Source organism: Trichomycterus rosablanca, chromosome 17, assembly GCF_030014385.1.
Source record: "Trichomycterus rosablanca isolate fTriRos1 chromosome 17, fTriRos1.hap1, whole genome shotgun sequence".
In the NCBI taxonomy this organism is placed as follows: domain Eukaryota; kingdom Metazoa; phylum Chordata; class Actinopteri; order Siluriformes; family Trichomycteridae; genus Trichomycterus; species Trichomycterus rosablanca.
This window is the reverse complement of record NC_086004.1, coordinates 7,043,225-7,055,831: the sequence shown is the minus strand read 5'-3', so window position 1 is coordinate 7,055,831 and position 12,607 is coordinate 7,043,225. Positions and strand designations below refer to the sequence as shown.

The following is a 12,607-nucleotide window of genomic DNA, read 5'->3' as shown; positions in this document are numbered from 1 at the left end:
TCAGGAAATAATAAGTAGCAAATACAAAGTTGTTAAACCACTTAAATAAAAACAGTTGCAGAGCCATAACATATTAAACATTTCTCTCTGTACTAGTGTTTTGATTATTTACGTTCCTTCAACCAAAAGTCAGTTTGCACATGAACATTTAGACAAATCAGAACAATGGACGTATGAAAACAAATAGAATTCTTGGGTAATTTTTCAGCTTGTCACATTTGTAGATTGAAAGGTTGAGTGCACTATGATTCTCAGACCACCAAACTCACTGTGAGGTATAGAGGTGGGAGCATTATGATATATTTATCAAAGGAAATACAAATAAAGCAAATGTAGCAGGACATTAGAAGAGAATTTAATCTCATCAGCCAAAAAACATCATCTGAATGTTTTAACGAGACAACCACCCCAAATCTAAAGCCATTAAAAATCAAGACTGTTTCTTATAGGCACCCAGGTGGCACAGCGGGATATTCCGCTAGCACACCAACGCCGAGGTTCTGAACTCCTCGGTTCGAAACTCAGCTGTGCCACCGGTCGGCTGGGCGCCATCTGGCGGGCACAATTGGCAGTGCTTGCAGCAGATGCTAATTGGTCACCGTATCTGCAGGGTGGTGGCCGGACTATGTGTGGGGTGGGATCTTCATAAGAGACACCTCTGCAGAATGCAGGGGCGAGAAGAGGAGGGCTGTGCACGAGTCGGAAGAAGCGTGTACAGCGACGTGCTCTCCTCGGATGCAATTGGGTATCCCTCAGCAGCGGAAGACAAATTGAGTGAGCTAAATCGGGAGGAAAATGGGGAGAAACTGCATAAAAAAAGACTGTTTCTTAAAACAAGGTGACATTTTAAAACTACAAGTCCATAAGAGAGACCTCTGTGACCCTGAGAAATTAAAGTGGCACAACAGGCATCGTGGGGATCCAGGAGGCCTCGGTTCAGACCTCATTTCTGGCCACTGTATGTGAGTTACATGGCTTGTTGTATATACATGTCTTCATGTATATTCTTTAGGTTCTTTGTTTTCTTTCCACCTTCCTTCCAAAACACTCAGAAGGTGGATTGGCTTTAACCTAATCATGATCATAATTACTATCTCAGATATAAAGTGCACAAGCTGGGGATACATAATTTGTTCGAGTTACACTCAGTCTTACTCACTAGTGAAAATGTAGATTAAGCAATCCACCGACTGGCATGTATTCTGGAGGTGAAATAAAGGGTGAAATGTGATGGAAAGTCAGGTGGTTAAGCAGTCATAACGTTTCCAATTTAACATTATGCATCAGTTCAAGGGGAAAAAACTACATAATTAACATGTATTAGTCATATTAACCATGATTGCATTACCACAAGTATCACTGTGGTTAATATTATACTTTTCCAAAACCACTGGCATTAATCTGGTGTTGCACCAACCACCCCAACCCGTGTGGGAATTTGTACCAATTCAATCAAAAGGGCATTTGTGAGGTCAGGCAGAAAAAGGCCTGGAGCTGCATTTATACAAGATTCCTAATGCAAATAGTTTCTCCTAGTGATGAAATTCTAAGAAACCCCCCCTTAAAGTTAGGAGTAGATCCTAGTAAAGATAAAAGTTATTCATAAAACATATTAACCTCTAAAGGATCTCCTAAGGTAATATGTAGAAAAGGAATTTCATTGTAGTGTACATGTGTAAAAGAATAATTACAATAATACTACCACTACATTTGTACTTTGGGGTCATATAAACTAAAATGAAAGTAATTTTATTTTACTGCAGCACTGCAATACGGTTGATACTGACAGTTGATCTGAACACCAACTATGGCTACTATGTGACCAACTGCATACAGTGAGTATAGTGTGGATGATTTAACACTCTATTTAGAGTGGCAGTTTAAAAATTATTAATTGTTTATTTCAGAATCAGAATTTTGATTCATTCAAGTACCCGGTGTACAAGGAATTTCAATTGGTGCAGGTGTCAACATTTGGATGTAGTAAAAAAAATAGAAAAAGGTATATAATATAAACATGAACATTTATCTAAGTATAAATACAGTACAGTAACAAACCTAAAGTAAATAAATAAATAAAGCAATGGAGTGGAAATATAAAAGTAAACTAACAAAACTTCCAGTAGAAAACTGTGCCTTGTAAAAATTAAAGTGATCATTATTCACAATAGTAGGGTAAGGTACATACACTGATCAGCCACCTCCTTGTTTCTACACTCACTGTCCGTTTTATCAGCTCCACTTACCATATAGAAGCACTTTGTAGTTTTACAATTACTGACTGTAGTCCATATGTTTCTCTGAATGCTTTGTTAGCCCCCTTTCACCTTGGTCTTCAATGGTCAGGTCTCTCCCAGGACCACTACAGAGCAGGTATTGTTTGGGTGGTGGATCATTCTCAGCACTGCAGTGACACTGACATGGTGGTGGTGTGTTAGTGTGTGTTGTGCTGGTATGAGTGGATCAGACACAGCAGCGCTGCTGGAGTTTTTAAATACCGTGTTCACTCACTGTCCACTCTATTAGACACTCCTACCTAGTTGGTCCACCTTGTAGATGTAAAGTCAGAGACGATCGCTCATCTGTTGCTGCTGTTTGAGTTGGTCATCTTCTAGACCTTTATCAGTGGTCACAGGACACTGCCCACGGGGGGCTGTTGGCTGGATATTTTTGTTTGGTGGACTATTCTCAGTCCAGCAGTGACAGTAAGGTGTTTAAAAACTCCAGCAGCGCTACTCAATTTATGTGTTTTAGTTCAGTCACAAAAAAGAACAGATGCCTAAAAAGGGTTGGCAGTCCTCTAGTCCTCTGTAAACATTTGACTTGATCCAACACGGGATATACATTGATTTAATGAAATTCAGTAGATTTTCCAAAAGCATTTGGTTTCAAAACACACCACCTGAGTTTCATCAGTTCTTCACTGTCACTTGCCATAAACACTAAGAGGTAAACGTGTGTCGGGTTCATTCAGTGCATCTAAATTATACAATGCATGCTGGCAGCCATATTTTATTCAGGGAAGAGAAAATAACACAGCGGTTTGTTTTGTTTTTCATAATCAACGTTGGTTTTCAAAGAGCGGGAAGATGGTTTTCACCTGCTTTTCATATGAAACGATCCCTTTCAGATCAGCACCCCAGCTGTTGCCTGTCCTCTCCAGCTCTGATTAGAGGCCAGAGAGAAAGAAAAGCACCTTTCTCACAATGGGACTGGATGTCGGCTTTCCTGAACATGATGTATTTGCTTTGCATGGCTTTGGTACCTATAGTAAACTCATTAAGTCAGCGTGGAGACTTAGAGAAGCTCACACATCAATGCAACCTGAAAATGTTGGACTAAAAGGACTAAATGGAGTTGACTGCACTGTTTGGTTAGTGTGATTGATTAACATTACTGAATGCAATATTTACAAGTAGTGGTCGACCAATAGGGCTTTTTAAAGGGCTGCCTTTGATACCAATGGTTGGCGAGCACTAAGGCTAATAATCAATATGTTGTCTGTTGGATTATACAAAAAATATATTAAACAAAACAGACAACATTCGCCTCAGCATTAACAATACCTTCACAGCTGTGCCGGTTACTCATGCCATTGGCAGTAGCACAACTCCATACCATGACAGACACTGGCTAAACTTTGGTGTGGTAATGTCTGGAATGGTCCTTTTCCTCTTTGGCCCGAAGGACATCCATTTTTTTCCAAAAACAATAAAAGGTAGACTCATCAGACCACAGCACAGTTCATGACCTTAAGCCCAGACACAACGGTTTTCATTGTACAGACTTCACTGTATTTGCAGATGCGTCTATAAATCTTTGATTACTGACAGTTGTAATTTGTTTATTGATTCCAGAGCCCATGTTGTTATAACTATTACAGAAGCATGTCAGTTTTAACGCAGTCCTGTCTGATTGATTGATGACTGAAAGATTCACTTTCAATTCCATATTATTTTTGGCTTTGTCCGTAATTCACTGTGATTTCTACAGATTCTCAAAATCTTTTAATAATGTTATGGATGTAGATGGTAACATTTCTAAATTCCTTGCAACTGTGCATGTAAAAACGTCCTAATGATGTTGTGTCATTCACTCACATAGTTTTTGCATAGTAAAGAAAAGTCAGTAATTATCCTCCTCTGATATCTCATTAACACCATTAACAAGGCTGCTGAACCCTGATTAGATCATTTTTACCATGCTGAAAGCTTTATTTTTGGCAGTTTGCCATGTTGATCACTGAGACAAGTTTCATTGAGGTGCTGCAAGAAAAGATGGTCTATACGTGCTCTGAATGCAGCATGTCATGCCTGCTGGGTTGGACCTTAGCGCCTGATGGACATCATTAAACTGCTCTAAACACTCCAGCCGCTGGGAGAAACACTGACCCAGTGTGTCTATGGCATCTTGTGCAGTACACACACACTGTGGCCCCAGTATTTCAGCTCAGCCGGGGGGCCCCTCAGTGTATCGCCTGATTGTGTCCATCAATATAGATCTGACCCAGAGCCCCTAGCTTTGTGTCTTACTCTGGCGTTGACAAACACATTGAAAACAGTGAAAGCAGACCATTACAAAGACCAGCTCAGTCCTACAGGAGCACACAAACATCAGCGCTACTGCACGGGTGACCGCTAGCTTAGGCAGTATATCAATTAACACATTTTTTTTTCTCGTTTGTTTACTTTATTTTTTCTCCAAGGCTGAAACACAGAGTTAGGTACGCTAGCAATAGCAATGACAAAAAATTCTAATTAGCAAAGGGTACGTTTGTTCATTTATACTATAGTATAAATGTTTTATACCATAGTAACACTCTATTTTACTAGTTATTTTTGATTACGTTTAGTGTAGTAATCGTTCTTATTAAGGTACCATTAATAAACCCTGAATCCCAGATATGCTGCAGTATAAACAATGCTTGCCTTGTTACTGCTTATTTATCATACTAAAAAATATAAATCATTAAATAAAAGAAAAACTGAGTAAACACACACCCATATCATCCTGTAAAAAAAGCTATGTCCTTTTTTCCTAGATCGACCAGTGAATTACATGTAATTTGTTAGCAGTTCAGATTAGCCCATAAAACGTTGTTGAAATATAGGACCTGGTTGATTTTCTACTATTAGAGCAAATATGAATTCCGCACTTTATCAGTAAAAGTTTTAATAAAATGTGAGGTAATTTGTCTGCGAGCTAAAGCTGAGGCATTTGAATAGCCTGACTTTACAGATGTAGTGGTGAGACCTAATAGGCATCTAATTTAAAACTATGTGAGAGATTAAAATTAAAGTATAGAAAGTGTTTAGTTCTAGTCAGTTTTAGTGTAATTAGTTTATTTTAGTTTACTGAAACCAAACTTAACAAAGGCCTTCGCCGAGGCCCTGCAATGCACTGGTGTCCTGTCCAGAGTGTGTTACTGCTTTGCGCCTAGTGATTCTGGGGAAACCACACCCACTGCGACCCTGACCAGAATTAAGCTGTGGTTAAGCATGAAATAATAAAAAACACAGTTTAACATTTCCATACTGTTGGAACATGGTAGTAACAGACTTAAGTTGTAGAAGCTGAGTTTCAATACGGACAAATAACAGTGGAATCCAGAAATGGTCAATAATCAGTTTTAATGAATAAAACAATCGCTTTAATTACTTTGTATATTTTATTCCCATCCAAATTTACATCAGACAGATTGTTGGCACAGGTCAGTTGGACTTGGCTTTTGGATCTACGTCCCACTAAGTTCATCTGAATCTAATAAACATAGAACAAACTGTTTCAATTGAGAGTCGTTGCTAAACAAAATGCCTTTTGTGTCTTTATTTGAGCTGACGGCTGGACTGTTGTGAATATGACAAAAGCCATGTTTCTTTTTGATCCTTTAATTTATCCCATCTTGATAAAGATGCTCAGATATCTTCTTTCATGTCCAAGAAATATGAAAATGTTTAGCCTTGGAGCATGATGTCTTAAAAAGAAAACATTTCCACACCGCCCTGTAAATCCCTCTAAGCGGCTGAAATGATTTCGTATTCTCACCCTGCGTTTATTTAAACCCTCTTAATCATTGTGTTTGACGCTCTTTTGCACCACTGCCTTCCTGACTGATGAAGTCACTCATGCCAGCAGATTAGTAACCCGTGCGGTCTTAGCCCCAAAATAGTCGCCCTGTCACTGATTGGTTCTGTTTTACACTCGGCTGGAGGCGAAGAGCAAACAGACGTGCCTGCATCCCACCAACACTGCAGCATGTGGAGCTCTTTTGTCCACCCTAGTTCAGTTTTGTTGTTTCTCCGTAATTGCTCACAAATGGGATGCGATTCAAATCCCAGATCACCAGCTATGAGCAATTCAGGGCTGGAAGGTAAAACAACAGAGCGTTAGAGTTTTACATTGTTAGCGCTGGACCTCAGGAATGCACTTCTAATCTTTAGGTGTAACTGTGAATTCCAGCACTCGGGCATACCAACACACTGATGGTACATCCTCTAACAAGCTACAGCATTTGAAGGACTAACAATTGACCTCTTAATACCTTTAGTAATCACTGGCGGGTCCAAATTCCTTGTAATTACATACCTTTCCTATTGTTTCATTGTGAGTCGTAAATAGTTTGTTGTAGTTACTAATGTGATTCTTTTAAGGTGCACTGCTCAATATTTCACTGTTCTTACTATTACAAATAGAGTGAAACATCTAGAGATATTAATGGCTGTGTTCAGAACTGGAGCTTATGTTAGATTTGACCTGATTTTACCTGAAATCTTAATTATTTATGTGATTTGAAATTTGTCAGTGTGGTCCACAGTGGGTGTTGTACAGTATTATGGGTCCTTGGGACCTGGGTTTGATCCTTGCCTCTGACTGTTTACTGTCTCTGCATAGGTTGTGACCAGGTTATCTGTTATCTGTTTTATCTGTTTTGAATCTAGATCAAAAACTGATTGGAAACGCTGACAGATCCTAGAATTACACAGTTAGTGAGTTAAATATGTGAATTTTTTTAATCAGTATATTGCGGGACACTTTGAGCATGTGTAAATATTGGGGGGGACGTGTCCTACATTGTGATTTACTTGTTCTTTGTATTGTCTGGTGGTCTTGTCTGATTAAACGCTTAAGGAAGGACTTTTTTAATGCACTGTATGTAGGTTTTATTGTACATTTTTGCTCTATAACAGACACCTTGACTGACAAACTGAAAATTTTGTTGATACAGAAGGACATTATTAGGGGACATTTAGATGATTAAATGTTTTGTGCTTCACTCACCGCAGGGATGGGTGCAAATTGTCACTTTGCTCAGTGCTTGGCTTGAGCGGTACAGCAAAATGTTGTCAGAACACACTCACCATCAAAAACCATCAAATCAGCTGAGGATCAGTATCTTCTCCATGTCCGTACTGACTGAGTCGCTTTTATCACGTCATATGAAACAGTTTGTCCTATTTGATGTGCTTTGTAAAGGTCAGCGACAAGCTGGGTCAATGTTCAATCCAATTAAACATTGAGTGCAGCAGAAAGAGCTTAACTTGCTAGTCAATGATGTCAATGAAACTAGTAAAGCTTGCTCTGTTATTCTGTCATCATGTCCCATGTTCTGCCCTGGTAATTGCTGCCAAAGAGATTTGTTTGATGTGCTTGGTTCTGTGCCACACGTTTCGTTAGCAAAACCTGAATGTGCTAAATGTCAAGATTTGCATCCATGGCTTTGTGAGGATACTGATTCATATTCACTGACCATCAAACATTTAACCTGGAAACCTACACATGACCCTGCTATCTTTATCAGCCTTTAGAAAGAGGCTTTCAGTTACTGTACACACCACTAGAATGATTCAGTTAACAACCAGGACTGTGGGGATTTTCACAAGTGCCAAGGCAACTGACTTATCCCTGCCACACTCAAACAATGGCACAGCCAGCATAGAAGCCATATTGCCACGTATTATGTAAAAGTCCCCTAAGCGTATATATTTAAATGGGTTCTAGACTTTTATACTACTCTTTATCTGTGTTTATTGGGTATTTAGGGTTTAGTGTTATTATCACTGAAGCCCATTTCCCCCATTTAACCCTTTAAAAGCTTTCTAATCACCCGTGACACAAAGCTTTTAATTCACTATTGTTCAATGAATTTCTAATAAGCACTTCATAATAAATATGCTTGGTGAAGCATATCCACATGCTGGAACACTTCACAAAAGAGCAGCATCTGCTGCGCCCATACAGAAAAAAAATCCCTAAATCATTCTCATTATTTTTGTTCTTCAGGAGGTGTATCCTTCCCAGATGTACCATGAAAATTGAGTTCTGAAAGGGCAGTTTTCTTATGAATATTCATGCGGCACCCAGACGTCACCCTTTTCCAGAGCGTGGCCCTTTATGAATATTCAAATAAAGGGAGGTAGTCGGCACTCCTAACAAGCGTCCTCCCGCCATGAATATTCATGAAGGAGAAAGGTCTGCTTTGTGCACCGGTGCCTCAGCAGCAACAGCAGCAGCAATAGCAACCATCTGGAGATTATGGTGGCACAGTATAGCACATTCTGTAATTAAACCAAACGTTTCTTCACTGATTCGAGGCCTGGTCATACCAGAAACTTGCTGTTCATGTTGATTTGTGAAGCTGGTGTGGTCTGGTTTAGACTGAAAATTTTTAACCTGAAAATAGTCAGCCATTGTGGTTCAGTTAGCAGGTTAGCCAGGAGCAAGCATTTTTGTTATGCTTTGTTTTGCGAGGACAGCTGCCATGTTTTATTAGCATTTGTGATTTGAGTAAAACCTAACCACAACTATTGAAAAGTTTAAATCAGAAATTGATTTTTCATTTTATTCAGTGTTTATTTTAATTATTGTTATGGATTTTAAAATACTTTCTCATGAGTAGCAGTACACCATATAGCTCCACCATTCTTCTATTATCACTTTTGCAGAGATTTCTATTAAAGTAACAGTGCAGTTTTTAGCTTATTCTTCATAAAAGCACAACATTTTGTTTGACCACATGGTTCTCCTTATTGCTGTTAGCAAGCTAAGCTTTTGCTTGTGTAATTTCACAAACAAATACATGGTATTACCAAGCCATCAGTATTGCCCTCAACTATGATCTCTGGTATCAGTTATAGTCTGAAAAGTTAATGCTGGTGATCAGTTATTACCCAAATTCTAATACGTGTGCAGTACGTGAAGTTCAGCATCCATAATTAAACAATTCTGTACAAGAAATGTCACCTTTTGTGCTTTTTATTTAGGCAGAACACAAAATGTACATAACATTTACTTTTCATTATGACTGTAGGATGCATATTGCTAAGTCAAGTGTGCAACTATTTTGACCTAACATAATGGAACACTAGAACACTTTACCTTGTCTATAAAATCACAAAACCTCAATTACATAAAACATACCTGTGGGATTATTTAAAACAGCAGCTGAAACCAAAACAGGCATCCACAATCCACTAGTTCTCCTGAAATGGGCTGAGACTTTTCCTAAGACAGCTTGGACACCCCAACCAGCTTGTAGCCCCCATAAATGTGCAGTATAGCCTGATTAAGGATAAATCAGCACAAACATTTTGTAATGTTTAAGAAAAAAACACAATAAGCTAAAAGAATTGTGTAGGTTGTGGACAATGTATAAAGAATCACAGACATATACTGTATATTTACATATTGTATACTACTAGAGATACTACATATTGTATATTTTGGTGTTTGGCTTTCATTTAATATAGCACACTAATATATTAATGCTAATAAAGACATGGGTACTAAAATATTACCTGTGTCTAATGCAATTAGCAATTAGCCTGCAGAGTGTTGGCCAGCAAATGTCACTAACCTGCCTCATAGCCTCTGCAGACAGACAGACAGACAGACTGCTATTCTTCTACATTTAATGACAGATACATTTCAGAGACATGCTAAATCGAGACGTGGTTTGTGTTGGTGTATGTACTGTTGGAGTGTGGCATAAACAATTGTGGCATGACAGCTTTGTTTGTAGTAGTGGACATGTTAAGACCTTGCTTTGTGAGTGTTAACCCACCACTTGTGCACTTGTGGGATTTGGAACTGCGATTTGGTGACGTGATTGTCTGGAATTCTAAAAACAATACATGTCTTATTTTGGGGTTTCTTTTGTCTAAACACAATACTGGACTTATTTTGTTGTTGTTTTTTGTCTAAAGGCAATACAGGTCCTATTTAGGCTAAGACCTATAGCCATATGTGTTTTGATTCATTCACAGGTCCTGTACACCAGCATACGTTAAAGCTCCTATAATGGGGATCAAGAATGCATGTTAACATCAGTGAGTTATTTTCAGGAAATGAGGACACACTCGCCCCTCTCTGTATCTTTCCCAGCTCTTACTTTGTCAGCAGCATAACAATGACACTTCACCTCACTAGGGGGTCAGGACAGCAGGACTTCAGAGAGACATAATACCCCAAAAATATTCTGAGAGACTGTTAATAAAGTTTTTATTTAATCAATACATTTATTTATTTATTTATTTACTTATTTTCTCCAAAGACTTGCAAGCAGCATACAAATAAGGCAGAATACTGTCTATGGCTAAAAGTATGTGGACACCCCTCCTTATTATTAATTGATATTTATAAAGACTGTTTGAAAATTAATGCAACTTTTTACCGACATTTACATTTGAGGCATATACTACTTACTTTTATCCAAAGCGACTTTTAATGATCAATGGTATCACTGAATACAGTTCAAGAAATTGAGGGTTGGTGGCTCAGCAGGATATTCTGCTAGCACACCAGCTCTGGGAACTTTTCTAAATTCGAATCTCGGCTCTTCTACCGGGTGGCTGGGCGTCCCCTAGTAGGCACAATTGGCAGTACCTGCAACAGACAAAAATTGGCCACTAAGTCTGCTTGGTGGGAAAAGATTGGACTAAAAAGAGGTGGGGTCCTCTACGCTGTGTAAGGACCCTGGTTAATAGCCTGAGGTGTCTGTACAAAAGTGGAGGAATGTGGAGATCAGATCAGATTTATTGAAGTTTGGGTGAATAAGAAGGGGTCGGTGGACTGCGCAGGCTGCCGAAGTTTCTCCATACAAAACTCATCAAACCATGCCCTCAAGAACATTGGTCTACACTCAGCGGCATGGTCATGCTGGACCAGATTAAGACAGCATATAATTTATAATATTTTAGATGATAAGCTTTATACATCTCTTAGCAATGGATGTGAGAAATGTCCTACCTACAAAATAATGTACATGTTCTAATGTAGTTGGTTAAATCTGTGACAACCTAGAGAACTGAGAAATGCAACTTTCTCCACAGGTTAACATAAAGCTAACATATTATTCTGTGACCGATATGAAGGAAGCATATTGTGATGTCATAAATTAGTGGGTGTTATGTAATGTAAGCACAAATATATTTAAAACTTAAATACAGCACTGCGTGATAGTTGGAGTTCTGTGCTGTTAATGAGATCATTTTGATTTATTAAAAAAGTGTACTCCACAGATTCTGACTACAGAGAACCCAGTTATGACAATAGGGGCTTCCTTTCTTCAGCAATATAGGATGTCCACCTGTTCATTTAGACAGCTTGTCTTGGTGGTGTCACAGTGTGAATAGCATGTGGAGAGAGTCTTCTTCAATGGGATTATGTGCAATGAAATGCCAAAGTTCATTCTTTGTGCTCTTTTATGAAACACTGTCAGTCGAGAACAATTCCGCCTTTATTTCTTCTCATGAGATAAAGCGTTGAGCTGTGTGTGCTTGGCAGGTCTGCCAGTGATGCCCCTCATATACAATGAGCATTAGATTACACAAAGGCTATTATCCTGGTGGGTACTTTGTGTGTGATATTTTTTTGATCGTAGATCAGTTTTCAATTGATCCTCTTAAATTCTATCTCTATAATTTTATTATCGTTTGAAATATATTTCAATAAAAACATAGTATAAGCTGTGTATAAGTGTGTGTGTGTGTGTGTGTGTGTGTGTGTTCAGAAGGGGGTTCAAGGCTTTTAAACAGGGCTTATAACTATAAGTGTCCTGGATTATTTTTACATGACCAGATCATGATATTCTTTGTGGATTCCCAAAACTTTTTTTTTATCAGCCATGCCACCTGATACCCATCAACTTGCTATTTTCATAGTTATCTTTTTAACACTGCAAAAAAGCAGCACATAAGCTATGGTGCAGCCAAGATAAATTCATCCTGTAAATAAGTAACTTTCAATTTAACTGATCTTTTCTCATTTTTACCTAGAAAAATTAGTCCCATTCTTATACAAATTGGGACAGTTAATTTAGATTGTCATATGACATTATTAATTACAAATATTATTTATTAAAAGTGGGGAAAAACACCTTTTATTAGCTGCAACAGTCACCCATATCGTCATCAGTGCTTGACTTTGAGTAAAGATCCAGTTTGTTTTTCTTGTAAATGTAGATCCAGTTTCCTGAGATGTTATATAAAGATGTCACAGAGTGTTTCATTTGTTTTGATTAAACTGGGAGAAATCCAGTAAAGTGCAAATGGTCTGACATCTGTTTTACATGTCATACGGTGGGTGAGCGGTCCGTCATCACGAATTATTT

General features: G+C 38.4%; 1 long non-coding RNA gene across 2 annotated transcripts in view; it reads left to right on the top strand.

The window, feature by feature from the left end:
- The window catches only part of LOC134331707 (uncharacterized), a 55,298-nt gene extending 44,789 nt beyond the window's left edge, over positions 1 to 10,509 (top strand). For both annotated transcript variants that reach the window (XR_010015153.1, XR_010015152.1), the window contains exon 4: positions 10,263 to 10,509. This is a non-coding gene — a long non-coding RNA (uncharacterized LOC134331707). The remainder of the gene's footprint in view (positions 1 to 10,262) is intronic.
- The last annotated feature ends 2,098 nt before the right edge of the window (positions 10,510 to 12,607 follow it).